This window comes from Taudactylus pleione, unplaced genomic scaffold (assembly GCF_031769625.1).
Source record: "Taudactylus pleione unplaced genomic scaffold, aTauple2 ptg000140l, whole genome shotgun sequence".
Lineage (NCBI taxonomy): Eukaryota > Metazoa > Chordata > Amphibia > Anura > Myobatrachidae > Taudactylus > Taudactylus pleione.
In genome coordinates, this window is record NW_028284542.1 from 829,501 (window position 1) to 842,235 (window position 12,735).

Below are 12,735 nucleotides of genomic sequence, written 5' to 3' on the forward strand. Positions count from 1 at the left end.
TCAATAACATTAATTTCCAGTAATTTACAGTCAATTTAGACCACCTCACAGCTTATAATATTGTTTTCACCTTTCACGGTGCTTGTATTTGTTATACACAGAGGGCTATGGCCCACAAAGTCACGGTGCTTGTATTTGTTATACACAGAGGGCTATGGCCCACACAGTCACGGTGATTGTATTTGTTATACACAGAAGGCTATGGCCCACAAAGTCACGGTGCTTGTATTTGTTATACACAGAGGGCTATGGCCCACTGAGTCACGGTGCTTGTATTTGTTATACACAGAGGGGTATGGCTCACACAGTCATGGTGCTTGTATTTGTTATACACAGAGGGCTATGACCCACACAGTCACGGTGCTTGTATTTGTTATACACAGAGGGCTATGGCCCACACAGTTACGGTGCTTGTATTTGTTATACACAGAGGGCTATGGCCCACAAAGTTACAGTGCTTGTATTTGTTATACACAGAGGGCTATGGCCCACAAAGTTACAGTGCTTGTATTTGTTATACACAGAGGGCTATGGCCAACAAAGTCACGGTGCTTGTATTTGTTATACACAGAGGCCTATCACCCACACAGTCACGGTGCTTGTATTTGTTATACACAGAGGGCTATGGCCCACAAAGTTACAGTGCTTGTATTTGTTATACACAGAGGGCTATCACCCACAAAGTCACAGTGCTTGTATTTGTTATACACAGAGGGCTATGGCCAACAAAGTCACGGTGCTTGTATTTGTTATACACAGAGGGCTATGGCCCACACAGTCACGGTGCTTGTATTTGTTATACCCAGAGGGCTATGGCACACAAAGTTACAGTGCTTGTATTTGTTATACACAGGGGGCTATCACCCACAAAATCACGGTACTTGTATTTTTATACAAAGAGGGCTATGGCCCACAAAGTCACGGTGATTGTATTTGTTATACACAGAGGGCTATGGCCCACAAAGTCACGGTGCTTGTATTTGTTATACACAGAGGGCTATGGCTCACACAGTCATGGTGCTTGTATTTGTTATACACAGAGGGCTATGACCCACACAGTCACGGTGATTGTATTTGTTATACACAGAAGGCTATGGCCCACAAAGTCACGGTGCTTGTATTTGTTATACACAGAGGGCTATGGCCCACTGAGTCACGGTGCTTGTATTTGTTATACACAGAGGGCTATGGCCCACACAGTCATAGTGCTTCTATTTGTTATACACAGAGGGCTATCGCCCACAAAGTCACGGTGCTTGTATTTGTTATACACAGAGGGCTATGGCCCACAGAGTCACGGTGCTTGTATTTGTTATACCCAGAGTGCTATGGCCCACACAGTCACAGTGCTTGTATTTTTATACACAGAGGGCTATCACCCACAAAGTCACGGTGCTTGTATTTGTTATACACAGAGGGCTATGGCCCACAGAGTCACGGTGCTTGTATTTGTTATACACAGAGGGCTATGGCCCACACAGTCACAGTGCTTGTATTTGTTATACACAGAGGGATATGCCCAACAAAGTAACGGTGCTTGTATTTGTTATACACAGAGGGCTATGGCCCACACAGTCACGGTGCTTGTATTTGTTATACCCAGAGGCCTATGGCCCACAAAGTTACAGTGCTTGTATTTGTTATACCCAGAGGCCTATCACCCACAAAGTCACAGTGCTTGTATTTTTATACACAGAGGGCTATGGCCCACAAAGTCACAGTGCATGTATTTGTTATACACAGAGGGCTATGGCCCACAAAGTTACAGTGCTTGTATTTGTTATACACAGAGGGCTATGGCCCACACAGTCACGGTGTTTGTATTTGTTATACACAGAGGGCTATCACCCACAAAGTCACGGTGCTTGTATTTGTTATACACAGAGGGCTATCACCCACAAAGTCACGGTGCTTGTATTTGTTATACACAGAGGGCTATGGCCCACAAAGTTACAGTGCTTGTATTTGTTATACACAGAGGGCTATGGCTCACAAAGTCACGGTGCTTGTATTTGTTATACCCAGAGGGCTATAGCCCACAAAGTCACAGTGCTTGTATTGTTATACACAGAGGGCTATGGCCCACACAGTCACGGTGATTGTATTTGTTATACACAGAGGGCTATGGCCCACAAAGTCACGGTGCTTGTATTTGTTATACACAGAGGGCTATGGCCCACTGAGTCACGGTGCTTGTATTTGTTATACACAGAGGGCTATGGCTCACACAGTCATGGTGCTTGTATTTGTTATACACAGAGGGCTATGACCCACACAGTCACGGTGCTTGTATTTGTTATACACAGAGGGCTATGGCTTACACAGTCACGGTACTTGTATTTGTTATACCCAGAGGGCTATGGCCCACAAAGTTACAGTGCTTGTATTTGTTATACACAGAGGCCTATGGCCAACAAAGTCATGGTGCTTGTATTTGTTATACACAGAGGGCTATGGCCCACACAGTCGTGGTGCTTGTATTTGTTATACACAGAGGGCTATGACCCACACAGTCACGGTGCTTGTATTTGTTATACACAGAGGGCTATGGCTTACACAGTCACGGTGCTTGTATTTGTTATACCCAGAGGGCTATGGCCCACAAAGTTACAGTGCTTGTATTTGTTATACACAGAGGCCTATGGCCAACAAAGTCATGGTGCTTGTATTTGTTATACACAGAGGGCTATCACCCACAAAGTCACAGTGCTTGTATTTTTATACACAGAGGGCTATGGCCCACAAAGTCACAGTGCATGTATTTGTTATACACAGAGGGCTATGGCCCACACAGTCACAGTGCATGTATTTGTTATACACAGAGGGCTATGGCCAACAAAGTCACGGTGCTTGTATTTGTTATACACAGAGGGCTATCACCCACAAAGTCACAGTGCTTGTATTTGTTATAGACAGAGGGCTATGGCCAACAAAGTCACGGTGCTTGTATTTGTTATACACAGAGGGCTATGGCCCACACAGTCACGGTGCTTGTATTTGTTATACCCAGAGGGCTATGGCACACAAAGTTACAGTGCTTGTATTTGTTATACACAGGGGGCTATGGCCCACAAAGTCACGGTACTTGTATTTTTATACAAAGAGGGCTATGGCTCACAAAGTCACGGTGATTGTATTTGTTATACACAGAGGGCTATGGCCCACAAAGTCACGGTGCTTGTATTTGTTATACACAGAGGGCTATGGCCCACACAGTCATAGTGCTTGTATTTGTTATACACAGAGGGCTATCGCCCACAAAGTCACGGTGCTTGTATTTGTTATACACAGAGGGCTATGGCCCACAGAGTCACGGTGCTTGTATTTTTATACACAGAGGGCTATCACCCACAAAGTCACAGTGCTTGTATTTGTTATACACAGAGGGATATGCCCAACAAAGTAACGGTGCTTGTATTTGTTATACCCAGAGGGCTATGGCCCACACAGTCACAGTGCTTGTATTTTTATACACAGAGGGCTATCACCCACAAAGTCACAGTGCTTGTATTTGTTATACACAGAGGGATATGCCCAACAAAGTAACGGTGCTTGTATTTGTTATACCCAGAGGGCTATGGCCCACACAGTCACAGTGCTTGTATTTTTATACACAGAGTGCTATCACCCACAAAGTCACAGTGCTTGTATTTGTTATACACAGAGGGATATGCCCAACAAAGTAACGGTGCTTGTATTTGTTATACACAGAGGGCTATGGCCCACAAAGTCATGGTGCTTGTATTTGTTATACCCAGAGGCCTATGGCCCACAAAGTTACAGTGCTTGTATTTGTTATACCCAGAGGCCTATCACCCACAAAGTCACAGTGCTTGTATTTTTATACACAGAGGGCTATGGCCCACAAAGTCACGGTGCTTGTATTTGTTATACACAGAGGGCTATGGCCCACAAAGTTACAGTGCTTGTATTTGTTATACACAGAGGGCTATGGCACACAAAGTTACAGTGCTTGTATTTTTATACACAGAGGGCTATGGCCCACAAAGTCACGGTGCTTGTATTTGTTATACACAGAGGGCTATCACCCACAAAGTCACAGTGCTTGTATTTGTTATACACAGAGGGCTATGGCCAACAAAGTCACGGTGCTTGTATTTGTTATACACAGAGGGCTATGGCCCACACAGTCACAGTGCTTGTATTTGTTATACACAGAGGGCTATGGCCCACACAGTCACAGTGCTTGTATTTGTTATACACAGAGGGCTATGGCCCACAAAGTCACGGTGCTTGTATTTGTTATACACAGAGGGCTATGGCCCACAAAGTCACGGTGACTGTATTTGTTATACACAGAGGGCTATGGCCCACAAAGTCACGGTGATTGTATTTGTTATACACAGAGGGCTATCGCCCACAAAGTCACAGTGCTTGTATTTTTATACACAGAGGGCTATGGCCCACTGAGTCACGGTGCTTGTATTTGTTATACACAGAGGACTATGGCCCACACAGTCACGGTGCTTGTATTTGTTATACACAGAGGGCTATGGCTTACACAGTCACGGTGCTTGTATTTGTTATACACAGAGGGCTATGGCTTACACAGTCACGGTGCTTGTATTTGTTATACAAAGAGGGCTATGGCTTACACAGTCACGGTGCTTGTATTTGTTATACAAAGAGGGCTATGGCCCACTGAGTCACGGTGCTTGTATTTGTTATACACAGGGGGCTATCGCCCACAAAGTCACGGTGCTTGTATTTTTATACACAGAGGGCTATGGCCCACACAGTCACGGTGCTTGTATTTGTTATACACAGAGGGCTATGGCCCACACAGTCACGGTGCTTGTATTTTTATACACAGGGTGCTATGGCCCACACAGTCACGGTGCTTGTATTTTTATACAGAGAGGGCTATGGCCCACACAGTCATGGTGCTTGTATTTGTTATACACAGAGGGCTATGGCCCACAGTCATGGTGCTTGTATTTATAAATATATGCATATTACTACCTCAAATTATATGTAGGAAAGATATATTGATTCTAATATTAAAAATCAATTAATTTATTTAAATCTGAATATAGACGGTATCGACCATCTAACTCATTTATTACAACAGTACAGTCCTGTGTATAGCCATACACATAGATCAAAAGTACGTAAAGGAGACAGTGGATAGGGGGCGTTCAATCATGGGGCGTTCGGCAAATAGTAATGACACCTTCACTAAAAGTTGTGAAATATTGCTAGTGTCAACCTAAAAATATATAAGCTCTACATCATAAATCTACTGAATCACTGTACATGGGTATTCATTAAGCTAAATAGAGATTGGGAGCGTAATGGGACCTAAAGTGAGTAAGAACTCCCACCCCATCCACTCAAACTGGTTACATCTTGTAAATTGGTAAACACAAGATCATAGTCCAAAAATGACATATACCAGAAATTATTTTAAATATTATTTAGCTCTATACTGTCATTAAGACCATTGGAGGCCGGGGTATTTCATCTAAATATCCAAAAGGCTTCCTCTTCTAGTAACCTCAATATGTTCAATTGCTTTCACAATTAGAATTTTTAGACCACCTTTTGGACATAACAGTAAATGCCTGATTCAGAGCCAGATGCTCTTTAAAGACGGCCCCCTGGCCGCTCGCATAGCCGTGGGTGACCACCCACAGCTTTAGCGAGCGGCCTTGTGGTAGGGTCTCGTTCCCACAAGTCCCAGTGAGCTTTCGGCTCTAATAGAGCCGGAAGCTCACCACTGACATCACTCATGATGTCAATGGGGCTGCCCCAAACGGCAGGCGTTCCTTCGGGAACGCCTCTGTTTGGCCAGCCACCCCCCCTGCCCGGCTCTAAAACGGGGCAAGCTGTCAGTCACAATCGATAGCTGCCCCGCTTTGGTGCAATACCCGTAGCGATGGAGTGCCCATCGCTGGCCGGGTCTCGTGCATGCGCACGCCGGAGCCGGCTCCAGCGTGCGCATGCGCAGTGGGGGACCATCAACCCACTTGCGAGTGTGTCTGAATCAGGCCCACTATGCACCTATAGTCCTTGGTTTACACCTCATTTATGTTCTACTAACCGTATATTTAGTGTATGAATAGTGCGACCCACATATTGTATGCCACTACCGCAGTTAATGGCATGTATAACAAATTTTGATTGGCAGTTCAGAAAACCTTTTAGCTGGAGTACGGCTTTATTTGTGTATGATGTTATTTAGGTGCTTCTATGGTTAACGTGATCGCATGTGGAGCAATTTGTTCAGGTTTCTGTGGTAACCATGTGAATTTTTGAAATTCTGATGTTATCATTTTTCTGCTTTTCGAAGCACTCAGAGCAAAAAGTTGTTTCAGTTTATTAGACCTTCTGAATACCACTTTATCAACATCTCCTACGGTAGGTGCCAAAAAAGCGGTCCATCTTTAGTAGTGCACGTAAGCTAGGCTCCTGTTCCCGTAGCCTGTGCCCTTGGATTGGTTCTCTTACCCATGGGAGGGTGTCTTTCTATAACACTGACTATTTTGAGGGCTTTGTCTAAAACATTATGGGGATATCCGTGTTACACAAAGGACTAATACATCTGCTTGGATTATTGTTCAAACATCTCCTCACTAGAACAGTGCCTCCTCAGATGCAGGAACTGGCCTTTGGGAATATTGGGCCTGATTCAGACCCACTCGCGAGCGGCTGTCCGCTCGCAAGTGGGTCGATGTTATGGACTGAGCATGCGCACGATGGAGGGAGCTCCGTCGTGCGCATGCGCCAGACGCGACGAGCGAAGGAAAGTCCTTCGCTCGTTGTGTCCGATCAAAGGGGGCGTGCTGTCAATGTTGATTGACAGCACGCCCCCTTTGGTGGGCGTGCCGGGGGCGTGCCTCCCTGACGGGGGCGTTCCCACGGGAACGCCTCCCGTCAGAAGCCGGCCCACTGACATCACTAGTGATGTCAGTGGGAGTGATTTTGGCTCTGATAGAGCCAAAATCACTCCGGAGCTTGCGGTTGAAAACCTCAACCGCAGGCTCCGGCTCGCAATTTCGATGGTCGCGATGGTCTCGACCATCGCGGCCATCACAAAGCACGCTCGTATAGCCTGTGGGTGGTGACCCACAGCTATACGAGCGTCCAAGAGGACGCTCCATGAAAATGGAGCCCGGCCCTCATTCAGAGCGTGCGCTCTGCTCAGAGCGTACGGCTCTGAATGAGGGCCACTGTTTTTATTTTTTACACTTTTGTGTTGACAGCTTTTACAGTTCTAATATGTGTGCATTAGACTTTAGATGACCTGCAAAATTTAAATTGAAGTATCATTCCCATACCAAATATAGAACAGATCATCAATATATCTTGCATACAGAACCAGGTTTGACCTGGGTCCACCACCCTATATGCAACGCTCTTCAAAACACTCCATATCTTATATACAGCCCTCTGTAATACCAGGACATAACCCTGGCTTGGGTTCCCCCATGCCGGAGGCTGTGGGCCCCTCCAGGCTTGGAGGAGCTGAGGCGGCCTTTTGTGGCAGCTTTAATGCAGGGTTGCCAGTATTGGGAAATACTATGTCCCTGAATGCTAGGGCCATCGCCGCACTGCTTGTGCTAGTGGGGGTGCTCAGATGCTCCTGCTGTTACAGCAGTCTGGGAGCGCTGTTGCAACAGGGGGTGTCCTCATCTGCGCCCCCAGCATCCGCCACTTGGGTCCACTCATTCAGCAGTTAGGTAGGATTTGTGGTCTGTCTCGCTCTTCTTTGCCTGTTGCCCTCTCTGTCTCTTTTGCTCCTTCCACTGATGCACCTGCCCAGCTGGTTCATAGCCTGACTTCAGGGGATCCTGGGAGTTTGCAAGATACTGCCTCTGTGTTATTTTTGTTTCAGACATCAGCGTGGTCAAACACCCCGCGGTTGCTCCTACCACCACTCCTATTGCCATCCCTGATGTTATCAGCGCAGCCGGTACATCTTCCGATTATCGAGCTGGCATGGAGAGTCTGGCATGTCAATCCTTGGCCCCCCCAGGCTTTGATTTCCTATCAGGCTTCGTGGCAGCAGTGAGAGATTTTCTTGCAGAGTCAAAGCTTGGCAGGAGACACTGGCTCTTTGAAGAGGGGAGTCTAAAGCCTATCGAAGATATATTCATGTGAACTCATTATGTGTAACATTGTTTGTGGACTTGAGTGCTTCGGCCAACTTGCCACCGTTCCATTGGGGGTCTCGAGGGATTTGTAAAAATTAGGGGTGTGCACCGGCCACTTTTCGTGTTTTGTGTTTTGGTTTTGGATCTGGATCTTTCTTCGTGTTTTGGATCTGGATTGGTTTTGCCAAAACCACCCTTCCGTGTTTTGGGTTCTGGGTTTTGTGTTTTGGATCTGTATTTTTTTGAAAAAAAGCATAAAAACAGCTAAAATCACAGAATTTGTAGGTTTTTCTGCTCCTATGCTATTATTAACCTCGATAACCTTAATTTCCACTCATTTCCAGTCTATTCTGAATACCTCACACCTCACAATAGTGTTTTTATGTCCAAAAGGTTGCACCGAGGTAGCTGGATGACTATGCTAAGCGACACGAGTGGGCGGCACAAACACGTGACCCATCTAGGCGTGAAACTGCAGTGGCAGACAGGATGGCATTGAAAAACTAGGCCCCAAACTGTACATAATGCAAAGAAAAAAAAGAGGTGCAAGATGGAATTGTCCTTGGGCCCACCCGCCCACCCTTAGGTTGTATAAACAGGACATGCACACTTTAACAAACCAATCATTTCAGCGCCAGGGTCTGCCACACAACTGTGGCTGAAATGATTGGTTCGTTTGGGCCCCCACAAAACAAGCTGGCAATTAATCTGTCCCTGCACAAACTGGCTCTACGGAGGCAAGATGTCATCCTCATCCTCCTCATCCACCGATTCCTCACCCTCTTCAGTGTGTACATCCTCATCCTCACAGAGTATTAATTCGTCCCTGCTGGAACCACAGGTCCCTCTGTACGTTCTGGAGGCTGGTCTCCCTGGAAGAGTTGATAATTCATTTTATGAACATCATCTTCTCCACATTTTGTGGAAGCAACCTCCTACGCCTTTCGCTGACAAGGTTCCCGGCTGCACTAAACACTCTTTCGGAGTACACACTGGAGGGGGGGCAACTCAGGTAAAATAGAGCCAGTTTGTACAGGGACCTCCAAATTGCTTCTTTTTCCTGCCAGTACAGGTACGGACTGTCTGACATGCCTACTTGGATGCTGTCACCGATGTAATCCTTTAACAGACAGACGCACGCTTGTCGCTGCTGCTTTGAGGATTCAAGTGCGGCTACAGCCCACACAATTCACAAAGACAGAAAAAAAAAAAGAATATTTTTATTGTTTGTGGAGCACACTTTGAGGGTTACACCACCCTTTAACAGACAGACGCACACTTGTCGCTGCTGCTTTGAGGATGCAAGTGCGGCTACAGCCCACACAATTCACAAAGACAGAAAAAAGAAGAAGAATATTTTTATTGTTTGTGTAGCACACTTTGAGGGTGTCACCACCCTTTAACAGACAGACGCACGCTTGTCGCTGCTGCTTTAAGGATGCAGGTGCGGCTACAGCCCACACATTTCACAAAGACCGAAAAAAAAAGAACAATATTTTAATTGTTTGTGTAGCACACTTTGAGGGTGTCACCACCCTTTAACAGACAGACGCACGCTTGTCGCTGCTGCTTTGAGGATGCAGGTGGAATCTAGACGGGATTTGGAACCGAGGACACACTACCTCCATCAATTGTCTAAATCCCACTGCACTAATGTCGGATACCGGACGCACGTCTAACACCAACATAGCAGTCAAGGCCTCAGTTATACGTTTTGCTTCAGGATGACTGCTGTCGTACTTCATCCTCATCGCTAGGGACTGTTGGAGGGTCAATTGTTTAGTAAAAGTAGTGATGTTCCTACTTCCTCTCTGGGATGATGAACAACTCCCAGCAGCAGCAACAGCACTAGGAGGAAGTGGTTCTTGATCTTTCCCTATTTTATTTTTATCGGAGAAAGTTTGGTCCTCCATTTATGTTATATCGATATATATACGTGCGGCTAAAGCGCACACAAACACAGAAAATATTTTTTTATTTTTGCTGGAGAGTAGTGCACTTTGTGGGTTACACCACCCTTTAAGAAATGAGCCAGCCAGCTCTTTACTTATGGGACACAGGCGCACGCTTGGCGCTGCTCCTTTGTTGATGCACGTGCAGCCACAGTGCACACAAGTCACAAACACAGAAAATATATATTTTTTTGGTTTGGAGTGTACTTTGGGGGTTACAGAACCCTTTAACGGTCAAGCCAGCCGGCCCTTTACTTATGACACAGGCGCACGCTTGGCACTACTTTGTTGATGCACGTGCGGCTACTGCGCACACAATTCACAAACACAGAAAATAATTTATTTTTTGGTTTGGACTGGAGTGTACTTTCGGGGGTTACAGCACCCTTTAACGGTCTAGCCAGCCGGCCCTTTACTTATGACACAGGCGCACGCTTGGCACTACTTTGTTGATGCACGTGCGGCTACTGCGCACACAATTCACAAACACAGAAAATAATTTTTTTTTTGGTTTGGACTGGAGTGTACTTTGGGGGTTACAGCACCCTTTAACGGTCAAGCCAGCCGGCCCTTTACTTATGACACAGGCGCACGCTTGGCACTACTTTGTTGATGCACGTGCGGCTACTGCGCACACAATTCACAAACACAGAAAATAATTTTTTTTTTGGTTTGGACTGGAGTGTACTTTGGGGGTTACAGCACCCTTTAATGGTCAAGCCAGCCGGCCCTTTACTTATGACACAGGCGCACGCTTGGCACTACTTTGTTGATGCACATGCGGCTACTGCGCACACAATTCACAAACACAGAAAATAAAAAAATTTTTGGTTTGGACTGGAGTGTACTTTCGGGGGTTACAGCACCCTTTAACGGTCAAGCCAGCCGGCCCTTTACTTATGACACAGGCGCACGCTTGGCACTACTTTGTTGATGCACGTGCGGCTACTGCGCACACAATTCACAAACACAGAAAATAATTTTTTTTTTGGTTTGGACTGGAGTGTACTTTGGGGGTTACAGCACCCTTTAACGGTCAAGCCAGCCGGCCCTTTACTTATGACACAGGCGCACGCTTGGCACTACTTTGTTGATGCACATGCGGCTACTGCGCACACAATTCACAAACACAGAAAATGAAAATTTTTTTGGTTTGGACTGGAGTGTACTTTCGGGGGTTACAGCACCCTTAACGGTCAAGCCAGCCGGCCCTTTACTTATGACACAGGTGCACGCTTGGCACTACTTTGTTGATGCACATGCGGCTACTGCGCACACAATTCACAAACACAGAAAATAATTTTTTTTTTGGTTTGGACTGGAGTGTACTTTCGGGGGTTACAGCACCCTTAACTGTCAAGCCAGCCGGCCCTTTACTTATGACACAGGCGCACGCTTGGCACTACTTTGTTGATGCACGTGCGGCTACTGCGCACACAATTCACAAACACAGAAAATAAATTTTTTTTTGGTTTGGACTGGAGTGTACTTTCGGGGGTTACAGCACCCTTAATGGTCAAGCCAGCCGGCCCTTTACTTATGACACAGGCGCACGCTTGGCACTACTTTGTTGATGCACGTGCGGCTACTGCGCACACAATTCACAAACACAGAAAATTATTTTTTTTTTGGTTTGGACTGGAGTGTACTTTGGGGGTTACAGCACCCTTTGACGGTCAAGCCAGCCGGCCCTTTACTTATGACACAGGCGCACGCTTGGCACTACTTTGTTGATGCACGTGCGGCTACTGCGCACACAATTCACAAACACAGAAAATAATTTTTTTTTTGGTTTAGACTGGAGTGTACTTTCGGGGGTTACAGCACCCTTAACGGTCAAGCCAGCCGGCCCTTTACTTATGACACAGGCGCACGCTTGGCACTACTTTGTTGATGCACGTGCGTCTACTGCGCACACAATTCACAAACACAGAAAATATTTTTTTTTTGGTTTGGACTGGAGTGTACTTTCAGGGGTTACAGCACCCTTAACGGTCAAGCCAGCCGGCCCTTTACTTATGACACAGGCGCACGCTTGGCACTACTTTGTTGATGCACGTGCGGCTACTGCGCACACAATTCACAAACACAGAAAATATATTATTTTTTTAGCACTTGGGGGGAGCACCCCTGATGGACAGAGCACCCCCTGGACAACACTACAGCACCCCTTTAGGACTGGGACACTGCACAGGACTTTGGAGTGGACACAGCCCCTATGGAGAACTGACTGCACAACACAGTCCAGCCAGCCCCTATGGACTTTGAAGTAGTGGACACAGCCCCTATTAACAACAGCAGCACAGCACAACACAGCCAGCCCCTATGGACTTTGAAGTAGTGGACAACAGCAGCACTACACTACACTACACTACACAGCCCTAACTCCCACCCTCCCTCTTCACTGTCCACAGCCGAGTGAGAAAATGGCGCCGACGCGGGTACCTTATATAGGATCCAAAACCCGCGAGACTCGGAAGGCGGGATGATGACGTTTTGCCTCGATTTCAGATCCGAATCAGGCGGGAAAAGTCGAGCCTGATTCGGATCGGACTCGGATCGGGGGGGCTCGGGGGGGTTCGGATTTCAGAAATCCGAACCCGCTCACCCCTAGTAAAAATTAATGGAGACAAATAAACATCAAAGAATAAGAGAATGTCTTTACT